At 42.1% G+C, this 12,256-nt stretch overlaps 1 non-coding gene across 1 annotated transcript; it reads left to right on the top strand.

Annotated features, from left to right (window-relative positions):
• Positions 1 to 5,069: 5,069 nt before the first annotated feature.
• On the top strand, positions 5,070 to 5,141 carry Trnap-ugg (transfer RNA proline (anticodon UGG)). The gene has a single exon. It is a non-coding gene; the product is annotated as a tRNA-Pro (tRNA).
• The last annotated feature ends 7,115 nt before the right edge of the window (positions 5,142 to 12,256 follow it).

Here is a 12,256-nt window from a genome sequence, read left to right as displayed (position 1 = left end):
AACGGCTACGAAACGTAAATAGAATGAGGCTAACGATTCACAGACCTCCCCAGCTACACCACGGTTCCTTGTGGTTTCATGTACTGAAGACAGTCAGTCTTTTGCAACTGTAAATCCGTTTCTAATTCAGATAGGTGTTGATGCAATTGCTGGTCCTGTGAAATCCTGTTCTCGTTTACGCAATGGCATTTTGCGTTTGGAGATTGTTTCTGATTCTCGAGCACAGCAACTGCTTGCCACTTCGCCTCTCCACGGGTATCCTGTTTGGAATTCTTCCTGTGGTGTTATTTACACTAGGCTCCTCGACAGTCTGACCAAAATCCAAACGCACCTCTCTGATCAGGGTGCCCTTGCCACCCTTCAGGTGATGAAAAAGGTAACTGCCTCCTTAGTGCTCGCCCACTCTTTTTCTCTCCTTTGATAGAGTGGTACTTCTGTCCAAGATAGTCCGACCGTACATTCCAAACCCGATGTGCTGCTATCAGTGTCATTGTTTCAACTGCACTCGAATGGCTTGTCGACACCTGACCAAATATATAAGTTGTATAAACAAGAGGGTGATTGTGCGCTTCTCCCTGCTATATCAACTGCAATGGCGACAGTGTCCCATTTCTCCGACGAGAAAGATGACCAGCAGATCCGAGTAAAGGAAAAAGTACCTTACCCGGTCAATCGCAAGTTATTGGCTAGTTGCAAACCCTGTGTTCTACCATCTGGTACTTACAATACTGTTCTTGCTACATCACGCTCCATGAATGACATGGCCACACAGGCACGCAACCTCAAATTCAGCCCTGAGGTTGCGACGTCGCCCAGTGTCGTGGTAGCATCGCCATCTCCTCGTTCAGCTCTGCAACCAGCCATCAAATTCTCTCCTCACGGGGCCAAGTCACCAGCTACACAACCAGCAGGCCAGAAATGACAGAAGGACCATGAAGACTTCCTATGCCCCCCCAAGCCAAACAACACCTGTCTTACTCTGCTACCCAGAAAGGCTTGAAGAAGTCAAACAAAGCCAAATGGTCTTCTCCTTCATTGACTCGAATATCCTCTTCAATGGTGTTGCCACGTGATACCCTCGCCCAGCTGGCCTCCGTGTCGCCATTGATCACCACCAACCGTTTTCATTCGCTGGACGCCGTAGGCTGGCAGCAGAAGAAAACGACGATTCTGTAGACCTCATGGAGCAAGATCTTCCTGCCTCTGTGACCTGAAGCAGCGAGTCTTCGCAGGCTGGCACTTGGCAGTTCTTAGAATCGCAGCATCCGTTTGTTCTCCGCCTTCAAGAAACAAAATTGGGTCCTCATGACAGATTTGAGCTTTCGGATTTCTTCCCAGTCTGTTTTGACCTTCCCCCCCGAGGTCAGCATTCCATCTCATGGGGAAGTCATGCTGTTCATATGGGATGACGTTTACAGTCAGCCCATCTCCCTGACTACCCGTCTTCAGGCTTTTGCAGTTTGTCTTTTCTTTGCTCACTTGACCTTTTCCCTTTGTGCTGTTGCATCCCTCCATCATTTGATGTTACCAGGGCAGACTTCCTCCAGCTTATTGGTCAGCTACCTTAACCCACTCAGCTGGTCCGTGACTTTAATGCACACCATCCCCTTTGGGGTTCTCCTAGAATTATTCAAGAGGTACCCTCTTTGCTGACCTTAAAAATCACCTTAACCTCTTCTGCCTTAACACAGGAGCACCCATATTTATTTCAGACTCCGTGCACACCTATTCCCATTTGGACCTATCCATCTGCACTGCCCAGCTTGCCCATCGTCTTGAGTGGTCTGTTCTCTCTGACATATACTTGAGCGACCAGTTCCTGTGTGCTATCCGTTTGCTGACTCCTACCCCACCTACCTGCACACGCTAATCGCAGCTCACTAAGGCCGACTGGGGGCTCTACTCCACCCTGGCGACCTTCGACGAACATGATTTCCCCAGTTGTGATGACCAGGTGGAATATCTTACAAACGTTATTCTTACAGCCACAGAACGTTCCATTCCTCAGACTTCCTCTTCACCATGCCATGTCCCAGTCCCTTGGTGGACTGAGGCGTGCTCTCCGCGTTTTTAACCATCATCCTACGATGGCAAACTACATTTATTATAAACAGATGCGTGCACAGTGTCATCGCGTTCTTTAGGATAGCAAGAAAGCTAGTTGGATTTCATTCATTAGTTCTTTTAACAGTTCCTCCTCTCTCGTGTGAGCCAACCTCCGATGGCTCTCTGGGACCAAGATCCATTCCACAATTTCTGGCCTGACAGTAGCAGACGATGTTGTCATGGACCTATTGCTATCTCCAACACCTTGGACCTCCATTTTGCGGAGATGTGGAGATTTAGAGCTGCTCCCACTATCACCCCGCCTTCCTCCATTGGAAACGAGTGGAGGAGGCTCGAACGATACCCTTCTCCTCTCACAATCGTGAGTGCTACAATGCCGCCTTTACTATGACGGAGCTAAATCGTACTAGGAAGCTCTTGCTTCGCTAGCTGTCGATAACTCTTAAAAACTTACATTTAGTGGTGTGAAATAAATAAAAAAAGAAGTAGTGATATATCGCCATAGATAAAAAAGTTCCGTGTGTTTAATAATTGGCAAATCACTCCCCTCCTTGTGTGCTATCAATCGCCAAACTTTCGTTTCGATGTCTCGAGCGGTTTAGGAGATACGAGAGGTATTACGAGTATTTCATTCTCGCGGGCGTGGGATCGGAAGTGAGCGCGCTACATGGGATCCATTTTCTCGAGATCGGAGGCAGATAGAGATCTCCTCCCAAGTCTAAATAAAAATTCAGCATCTTAGCTAATTTTCGTACGCAGCAATATATGGTGTAATACGCACCAAACGCAAAATCATAGCGATCCCTAATTTTCGTCGCAAACTTTTTGAGTCCTGCGTAGTGTCTTACTAAAATGTGTACATCACAATAAGAATGGCCATTAGCGAGGTGATGGGCACGAAGCTAACACATAACGCCACAAGTAAGGCAGAAATCATATATTTTCAGAGAATAGTTTCTGTATAATCGTTTGAGAAAGATAAAGAGGTTGCGCGCGCTTCGGTTCAGTCAGCGCAGAGCTTCGTCAGATGGCGCGTGCGAAGTTGGTGTACGCGTCGCAATATGCGCTGGACCCGCGCGGCACGTGCGTGTCGCGCTGTAGTGTCGTGTCACGTCACACGTGCTATACGCTGCTCTGCGCCTAGCCTTACGGACGCGGTAGTGAAATCGAAGCACACGTCACCGGGCAATACGGTGAAAGGCGAGCAGAAACATTAAATAATGTTCCGTCGCGGTAGAATCCAGCGCGGTTGTGTGCTTCGAAAAAATTGTTTGATCGCGGAAGTGACCGCCACGTCATGTTTTGAAGAAGGTTTGATGGCTTGTGGCACCATTGGATCTGTTTTGTGCCCACACTGCTATCGGTTTCTTCCCTCGCATCTTGGTCTCCCATTATCTCTAGCGTCCGTTCAGCTTCCTGCCTCCTCCAGTTAGTTTTGTCCTGTGCTGACGGAATGATGCAGTTCGCCATTTGAGTCTTAGTTCTGATAAAAAAAACTCTGCTTCTTGCTGGTGATGTAAATTTGTCAGCGTGGGCAAAGGTCCAGTGTTGCACATCACGCTGTTAATCCAGAATTGTGAAGTATCTACTCCCTCTGGGTCACCTGTGTAGTTATGTGGGATTAGCGGATCGGAATTAATCACGATCGAACCTGTAACTACTTTATTAATATTACTTATCACAAGCACAAAGTACGGTCACACTCATGTTACCAAATCAGACTCGAGTCAAAGCTCTGCCCCACACAGTTCATTTCTCAGTCTTTTTATTTGGGAATGTTTTCTTCCCCATGTATATCTATCCTGATCCATTCGACTATCTTTGAATTTTAATATTATTTCTTTTAGAATGGTGCTAATAGAGAAAGGAGCTGCTATGTTTCTGTATCTTCAGTATTAGGTACCTTCCTTTAGCAGAGGCACGAATACATTGGAAATTTACCTGATCTGAATGACTCATTTATTATGTTTCTCAAGGGAGCTTGTTTTATTCTATATGCAATGTTCCAGCACGTACATTGAAACTTAATCGAAATCTACCAACTTATTATTTTTTAAGGTTTTGTGGAGTTTAACTTCATGCTCTATGGTTGGTAGACTAAGCACCTGAAGTCGGAACAGCAGCCGATCTTGTCAAGGACCAATCTGGCCTTCCCATGTTGGTACTCCGAACGACTGAAAGCGTTGCGAAACTACAGCCATTGTAAATCCTGAGGACATACAGCAGATTAATATTGGTTTTGGATTAAGAGTAAACTTTTTTATGAGTGCGCTATGTGCATAAGGACTATTTAAGCAACGTATATATACTTGTCATAATAGACTTGTGATTAATAACATAGTTGTATCATGAATTAGTTAACTTTTCAATAAACTGTAATATGTTGAATTATATTGAATAACTGTAAAAATATTTTCTATATCTGATCTTGTGATTCCGATGCTACTTTGTGTTCTGTTAATAATACCTTTCCACCTGACATTTGTAATTGCGTTTCTCACATTTGTTACTCTTTAGCTCAGCATATGGTATCCTGTTGACAGGCTAACATTTTCATCAAAACACAAACACAACTACAAATTACTATTCCTTGGAGCCATGTTATAAAAGGAATGATGACGTTTCTTCCAGATATTAGAATGTAAGTGATTAGCGGTTGAAGTGAAATTAGAAGAAAGGTAATTCAGAATGTCTCGCAGATCAGTATAACCAGTAGTCTGAAACAACCGCACCCCAGAAGAACATAGATTACCACTCGTGTTCCGATCTTACAACAATTTAATACTTTTGCTGTACGCCTTTTGGTACATTGTGTATCTTGAACCGTACCTCATTACTCCAGTCTAGAGTCTGTGGCACAGTGGTGCAAACTCTAGTGGGAGATAATATGTTAAAGCACTAAACCTAAAAATTTCACCGACAAACGTAAATTTGCAATTCAATTCAAAATGCTCCTTCTATCTCAATGACCAGTACGTCAATGCAGGAAATTTACTCCGTCGGGCTCAGTGGTCTAGGGGTATGATTCCTGCTTTGGGTGCAGGAGGTCCCGGGTTCAAATCCCGGCTGAGCCCTTAAATATTTTAACCTTTCTTTTTAAACGTAATCTTCTCTATAAACAATAAAACTGTGCGTCATCCTTTGTTTTTCTGTGTTGCAAGTATTGAATTGTAATAGTTCGTCTAAATGGATGCGCAAATCGCAATATACGAGCTTCATACGGTAGTTTTACTTATAATTCGGCCCAGATTTTAATGAGCCAAAACACAGCGAAATATGCAAGCCTTTATGACCTTAAAAATAAAATATAATTTTAAATAAGTTTATTTAAAAATGCCCTTGTTGGCTTTTTATATACCTTGCAATTCGAAATTCACACCTGAACAAACTGTGAGCATTGTACCTACTTTTTGCAGTGTTTGAATCTAACCAGCGCTTATTTTTGACATATCTGCGTGTTAGAAAGAAAAAAAAAATACCAAGACGACATATAGTATCACCTACCCAAACAATAAAACCACGTTTTTACTACTGCACACCACTTGTTTAAAGTGTGCCAAGTTAGTTACTATGGCCTGTAAAACTTCAGTTTCTACAGAGTTGCATTGGATCGCAAGGTGCATTTTCAGGTTTTCCATTTTCAAAGCTACGCAATTGTCGTCGAGGATAGCTTTGTACTTGGGAAAACTCTCCACGTCACAGGAGCGTATTTGAAGGCTGCGAGGTCACTGTGTGCCAGCTTTGGTTCACTGTCTTCCAATTTTTGTGACATTCCAGAAAGCCTGTCACTAATTTTGAGCATTGTACAATATTCAGGATTCCACTGTAGAATTTGTAGTTCGCTTCGTAGGCCACATGCCTACGAACTCAACGCAACACAATCTGCACATGTTGCACTACATCCAAGGCGTTACACAGTTCAGTAAAAGCAAGTTCTATTCGTATGATGGCTTTTCATGGAGCTGAATAGCTTTCGTTGACGTATGCTAAGTTTCTAGACTGGCTGTCTTACAAAGAGTCCCTTGAGAGTGATGTCGCAAGTTTCAGGTTTCAGTAAACCTCATTTGAAAGTATTGTGTTAGGCCTAACAATTATGACAGGAAAAATATCACCATGTGCATCAGGAGGGCAGCAGAAAATAAGTGTCAGAGAGGTGTAGAGATTATCCTTGTATGGGATGGATGTATCACACTTAACCAAATGGATATCACTGACATTCAATAAATGTTCAAAATGAAAAATTAACATGCACCATGAACACAGAATGAAAAATGACGCCCCACTGTGATCGCAAAGGTTCGCACCATCAAGATTGAGGGCAAACTCCTTGGGAGTTACATACAAACTGAGCGGTACCTTCTGCTGGGTGTCCACTCTTAAAGAATGCAGAATTACATTCGCGTAACGGAGTGATGAGAATTGATGGTATGTGATGGCATGCAAGCGAATGCGAAACTGTCGTGGAGCTTATTGTGAAACTGGCTGTCCTTTAAGGCGTAGCAGCAGATAGTGAGATAATATATTTTATTGGCACGGAAAAAAACAAGCATCCAGAGGCTCAATTTGTCCAGCGGTTCCATTCAGTATGAATTACAATGTCACACAGTTGTCAGAAGTGCTCTAAAGGAGCATGATTTTTATAAGCAGATCAGGAATCGCAAAAGCAAGTTATTTTGACTAGCTATTGACCAAAATCAATGCTCATACCATAGTTTTACTTCTCTTGCAACCATTTTACCACTCTTGCTTGCAGTGACGTAAATGTTCCCTACTGTCCTTGCAAGATAACGCACACGAGGAAGAGTCGTAAGGAACATATCAACTCCAATTTTCCGTAGCACAATAAATAACTATCCAGCTAATTTACCATCCAGATTAACAGTCGGCGTAATTGTATACGAGAGCTTTAAGGCCTTGATGTTAGTTGATCCTCATACAACTCTCTTTGTACCTCTAATTTCAGGGTTCCATTCACATGAATTTCCACTTCGGATCCCTATTTGTTGGAGATGAAAACAGGGGGGCGATGGGATAAGTTTGTTTATCTCATATACAAATCATCGGGCCGCTTCCGCAGTTTTCTGTGCATTCCAAGATGTCTCTTTGTTTGAAATTTCGTTATCTTACGTCTTGCAATTCGGTAGCCCTGTTTGACATTATGCTGCAATCTACTGCTTTCCTTGCAATCAGTGTAATCTCTGTCGCGTTCAATTTGATGGGCGTAACGTAGTAGATCACTATCACGCACATCCTGTAAATTGTATCGAGCATCCCTGAAACGCGCAAACATCAGTTTTTGTAACGAGTGTCCTCCCTTGAATATCCGTAGCTCTTCTTATGCAATGCACGGTCATATCGCCGCAGGTTTATTTGAAATTTGTTCATAAGTGCTTTATACTATGCTGCGGGTGATCTCCCATCTAAGTAATTTTGTTTAGTACCCGATCCTTGAACAACGATTGTCCTTTACAACGTTTCACTGGAAAACGGGATTTGTGGCCACCTTTCTGACATGGATGACGAACAACATGGTTCGACACCTGTTTCAATATCACTTTCAGTTGTTAAGCACATACCATCATCATTGTACTCCGCACGGACATTGTCCACACCGTCGAGCGTAAACAACACCACACATTCCACTGACTCATCTTGCAGAAACGCTTGTATTTCATTTGCCACTTCTTTCTCACTGTGCGAAGTTCCTCCGGTTCCTCCTGACGAAATGTCAACTTCGGCAACTGTTATTGTAGATATGATGCAATGTTAGCTTTGTTTACCGTTGCCGTTGCTCTGCTTTGTATCAGCACCATTAGCACTGTAGCACTTGTGAGTTACTCGTCGACTAAGCTGTTCTACAACGCTCTGTAGCCTCGCCATTGGATACCTCCTGTCCCGGTGTCTGTCGCTGTTAGCAGCCAATATTGTGGTTGCATTGTAGACAAGGGTAGCCAAGAGTGCTAACGCGCTGCTTCCTGGACTCGGGTAAGCACGCCGGTCCCGTATCGAATCCGCCTGGCAGGACTAACGGCGTGGGCCAGTGTGCTGACCAGCCTGGATGTGGTTTTTAGGCGGTTTTCCACATCTCACTGGGTGACTACCAGGCTGGTCCCCACGTTCCGCCTCAGTTACACGTCTCTCAGACATCTGAACACATTCGCACTATTCCATGGATTACACTGAATGCAGACAGTTGGGGTACACTGAATCCTTCATAGGGTGGCGACAGGACGAGCATCTGGCTACCCTTTACAATTAACATGCCACATCTGGTTACCCAGCAGCCTCTGCAAGTCGGGATTAATGCCTGGAAAGAGATAGATTGTAGACAATATGTGGGGCATCGAATACCGTAAACATCATCGGCCTTTTGCGACCTCACATTCAATGAATTCCTTTTTAGACCTCTTGCAAGTTTCAGTAGCAATTAATATATCACTGTGAAGCTCACAAAAGATTGTCTTTATTTTGGTGTAGTTGGAGCAGTAATACTCAGCAGTACCAAGCCGAGACCCATCGTGTAAGAACAGGCTGTGGACAGAACAGTGGTGACGATGATTCTTCTTTGATTTTCGGAACTCATAGCAGAGCTCACATGTAGATTTCCTTTCCATCAGTGTAATTTAATTGCACATGGTCTGCAACTCTGTGTAACGCATGTGCAAGGCAAGTGACATACACCATACTAAGGTAGAGAATCTGGAAGCCTCTTGATTGATTTTACCCTCGTATGAAGCATCGTTTGTTACTAACAGCAAAATGTTGTCTCTGTTCACACCAGACATGCACAGTAGCTTCATAAAGCTGGCAAACAAAATGGCATCTGTCGACTTGTTTACTCTCTCAATAGTTTCACACGCCAGGAGGAACAAATTCTCCAAGCCCGTCAACTTTTAGAATGTCAACATCAGCATAAGCAACGTAACACCCACTCATATTGGTGGTACCATCTGTGGACACAAAAACCTATTGGTCAGCAACGCTAATTCGTATTTTGTTGAGCACCTCCACGTAGAGTGCGGATAAATAGTTCTTTTTCATTGTAGATTAATCTGAGTACTTCTCCAAAACTGCCTGAAGAGTGGATTCTTCAACTTCTCGAATGTGGTGTTTCAAGATACCATCATGACACGCAAGTCACTAAAGAATACATGGTTGAAGATGACCAGTCTGCTCAAATAACAGCGTTTGTCTGCTGTCATTTTCAGCACTTTTCTTCACACAGCTGCTATGTCTGGCGGTATTACAGCGTTGTTGCACATTAAAACGCTTTTCTGCACTAACTTCAACTTCATATAGTTTACAAAATAATTTTTCTCCATCAGAGCTGAAGAAATTTTCTCCAAAATCATGAGCAAAACCTCTCAACTTCAAGCTGCTGGAGCACTTTATTTTCGGCATGTTGAACCAGACTGAATAGTGCGACCACTTGTACGATGTTTACTACTTTGGACGCTGCCTTTGTTGCTTCGAGAGCGTTTTGTCATCCCTACACAAAATGTCTTCCATCGAACTGATTACTGTGTTACGCTGCTTGTCTACTATAGTCTTTCTGATTAAAGCTTTGCAATAATTGTTGTTTTTTTGTGGCAACATAATCTCAAACAACGTCATGTTTTTATTCTTGTGTCCTTGAAGATACGACAGCTATAGGCATTTTTGGCAAAGGGTAGTCTGAAAGTGACCTATTACTAAAAAGGTGTAAATATGACTTTATATGCACCATAAAAATATGTTTTTCTTCACTACAGTACCTGAATTCGTGCGTACATTGATCTAATATTTCAACCTAACGTTCAGCAGAAAGATGTGATTTTTTATTAAAATCCGACCTCGTAATAAGAATTCTAGATTGCAAGGTTCGACTTATATATTAAGTGTGCTTGATGGCCCACTGATGGCTCGCTATCGACATGTCATCAAACCATTTGATTCCCAACATAGTTAAATGACTGAAAGACAAACTAAATCTCTATACATCGTTAGTAAAGGATTATGCAGCAGTTGCTTCCAAGTAAATCATAAAGCAATGAAGAAAACATCATTATTATAATCAGAGTTACAGAGAACAAGGTAATGAACTTTTTTCCTTGTTCTAGAACAGATGTCAAATGCCTTAGAATATCTGTACTATGAACTGTGTTATTATCTTATTTGTGACTGTCAGCACAGTTAATATTTGCTGCTTATTTCACATGCGTTTCTCCTTTCTATCATTTTCATGATGCAAAAGTGATGCAACACCAACACTCATTTGACGTAAATGTTTCATGATCTTCACATTAACCTGTCAGTTAACTGTTCAAATTTCTTAAAATGTGACAATTCTTAAAACTTTTCTGGTTTCATATTTTGGTTTAATCGTACGCTAAGTTTACCACTCCAGTAATTTTTTCATTAGATTTTCTACAGGATCCATGTTACAGTATCCATGTAATATCAAAAAATAATCTATAGAAATGTCCAGTAAGAATATTCTGTATAGTTGATAACTGAAAACCTGGCAAAAACTTCTTCAGGGACTTACAGATTCTTATATTTATTTGACAACTCATGTATTCCCAGAAGATATCTGTAGATGATATGAAGAGTAAATTTATGATGAATCCTGCAGTTCATAAGCACAATATTAGAAGTAGACATAATTTCTGTTTGGGGTATGCATCACTAACAAGTTAATGACTGATATAAGGCAGAAAATCGAAATTTCTGGGATACTGACAGATAAATTAAAAGAATACAATATTAACTACTCTTACTCATGCAGCTTATGAGATTGACTAGACTCATGGATGTAAATTCCACATAATTATACGATTTATATTGGACATATCTTGCCTTGGATAGTATATACTCTGTGCTAATAGTAGTCTGTGTAAATTTATGTAAATGATTTGTCTGAAGTATCCTCAAAAATATAAAACAGGGTGTGTGTGTGTGTGTGTGTGTGTGTGTGTGTGTGTGTGTGTGTGTGTGTGTGTGTGTGTGTGTGTGTGTGTGTGCATCCAGCATCTCTTCCTAAATCAAATTTGGTACATATATAGAGTGTCACATGAGAATCAACATTGTGGTAGTTACAACCTCCTAGCTCTCTTAGGAGTCGAGGTATGGAGTAAAAAGATTTTTGAACCCTGACATATAGGCTGCCCTGCGTGATAGGCATATTATGTAGTTAGTATTGACGTGCCTTTCAGGGACTACACGTATGGATGACTACAGCTGATCTATGAGTATGATGGAGACATGGATTGTAAGAGAGGGGGAGGATGAGGGGACAGAAGATTGGGAGAAGAGGAGATGGACACAGAGAAGGGAGAGGAGAGGTGGTTAGAAGGAGTGAGGGAGTATAAGATGGCCAGAGAAAGTGGTGAGGAGGAGGAGATGGAGACTGTGGAGGAAGAGGAGGAGAAGGAGATGGATGAAGAGAGTGGGGGGGGGGGAGGGGGAGGAGAAGACAGAGAGTGTGTGGATGTGGATGAGATAGACAGAAAGAGGGGGTAGATTAAAGGGACAGATGGAGAAGGAAGAAGACATGGTCTGAGAGAAGGAGTGAAGGAGGTGGACAAAGAGAGGGGCAGGAGGAGATGGACAGAGAGATTTGGGAGGGCAAGATGTACAGAGAGACAGGGTGAAGAAGAGGTGGACACAAAGAAGGGGGGGGGGGAGATGATGTTTGCAGTATATGTGTCAAACGTGTATAGAAGCAAAACTAGTGGGAAAAGGAAAGCCTAGTTACATATAAATGTTGACTGAGCAGTAGAAAAGAAGTAATGCCACTTTTTTCTTAGGGACTGTTTTTCTCCTAATGTACATGAACAAATATAAAGTAATTTCCATAGTTATCAGTATGTATAGTAAAAGTCTTGAATGCTTGGTGCACTGTAGCTTTAAGATATTTATTAAAGAAAGCTTATGAACACTATGAGCTGCACTTGAAACGTTTATTTGTCAAACTGATATTTGCATGTATAACCCAACGTCTGTAGCACATTCTGGTACTGATAAATTTTAGAGAAGTAGGCTGCAATGGTTGCTTATGCTTCTTAATGTATAACCTGACTTGGTCCACATCTCTTGAAATCTCTCTTCAGTGCAGGGATTTACAAAACATAGTGAGTGAATGAATGATTTTCATTCTTGGAACACTAATATAAAACTCCTCAGCAAAACTCTTCCAACTAAATCACAA

This window comes from Schistocerca gregaria, chromosome 7 (genome assembly GCF_023897955.1).
Source record: "Schistocerca gregaria isolate iqSchGreg1 chromosome 7, iqSchGreg1.2, whole genome shotgun sequence".
Taxonomy (NCBI): Eukaryota; Metazoa; Arthropoda; class Insecta; order Orthoptera; family Acrididae; genus Schistocerca; species Schistocerca gregaria.
The sequence above is the reverse complement of the archived record's forward strand: the minus strand, read 5'-3'. Positions and strand labels throughout refer to the sequence as shown.